Raw genomic sequence first — 673 nt, 5'->3', positions numbered from 1 at the left:
TATTTCCTTCCCACCCTGTCGGTGTCCACTGAAAAAGCAGCAGCGCCCTCTGCTTTTTGTAAAGAGGAGTGAAAAAAGCTTACAGCACCTGGTATTCCCAGGCGGTCTCCCATCCAAGTACTGACCAGGCCCGACCCTGCTTAGCTTCCGAGATCAGACGAGATCGGGCGTGTTCAGGGTGGTATGGCCGTAAGCAAATATTGTGCCTACCAAAGGGCCTTTTAAAGATACTATATCACCACGCTTTGCTCTTTCGTCTATACAGGGAGCGCCTGCAGATTTCCAGACACACTCACAGCTTTTAAATGTCAAATCAGAATGTACAAAGTGGCTATAAGGATCACAAATGTAGTGCAGTAAAAATATTAATATTTACTGTTGAAATGTAGAATACGTTAGCATAAAATTGAAAAGAAAATGATCGATGAGCTTAGGAATGATGAAAGCCATCATTTAACTGGATTTGTGTCATTTCTATACCGGCAAGTCATGATCTAGCTATTTCCTTCCCACCCTGTCGGTGTCCACTGAAAAAGCAGCAGCGCCCTCTGCTTTTTGTAAAGAGAAGTGAAAAAAGCTTACAGCACCTGGTATTCCCAGGCGGTCTCCCATCCAAGTACTGACCAGGCCCGACCCTGCTTAGCTTCCGAGATCAGGCGAGATCGGGCGTGTT

At 45.8% G+C, this 673-nt stretch overlaps 1 non-coding gene and 1 pseudogene across 1 annotated transcript; both read right to left on the bottom strand.

The window, feature by feature from the left end:
* Positions 1 to 76: 76 nt before the first annotated feature.
* LOC129115076 (5S ribosomal RNA) lies at positions 77 to 195 on the bottom strand. Its single transcript, XR_008532831.1, has one exon. It is a non-coding gene; the product is annotated as a 5S ribosomal RNA (ribosomal RNA).
* Positions 196 to 575: 380 nt separating this feature from the next.
* On the bottom strand, positions 576 to 673 carry LOC129115077 (5S ribosomal RNA; annotated as a pseudogene; the record flags this gene model as incomplete).

The sequence above is a fragment of the Anoplopoma fimbria genome, unplaced genomic scaffold (genome assembly GCF_027596085.1).
Source record: "Anoplopoma fimbria isolate UVic2021 breed Golden Eagle Sablefish unplaced genomic scaffold, Afim_UVic_2022 Un_contig_1576_pilon_pilon, whole genome shotgun sequence".
In the NCBI taxonomy this organism is placed as follows: Eukaryota; Metazoa; Chordata; class Actinopteri; order Perciformes; family Anoplopomatidae; genus Anoplopoma; species Anoplopoma fimbria.
The sequence above is the reverse complement of the archived record's forward strand: the minus strand, read 5'-3'. Positions and strand labels throughout refer to the sequence as shown.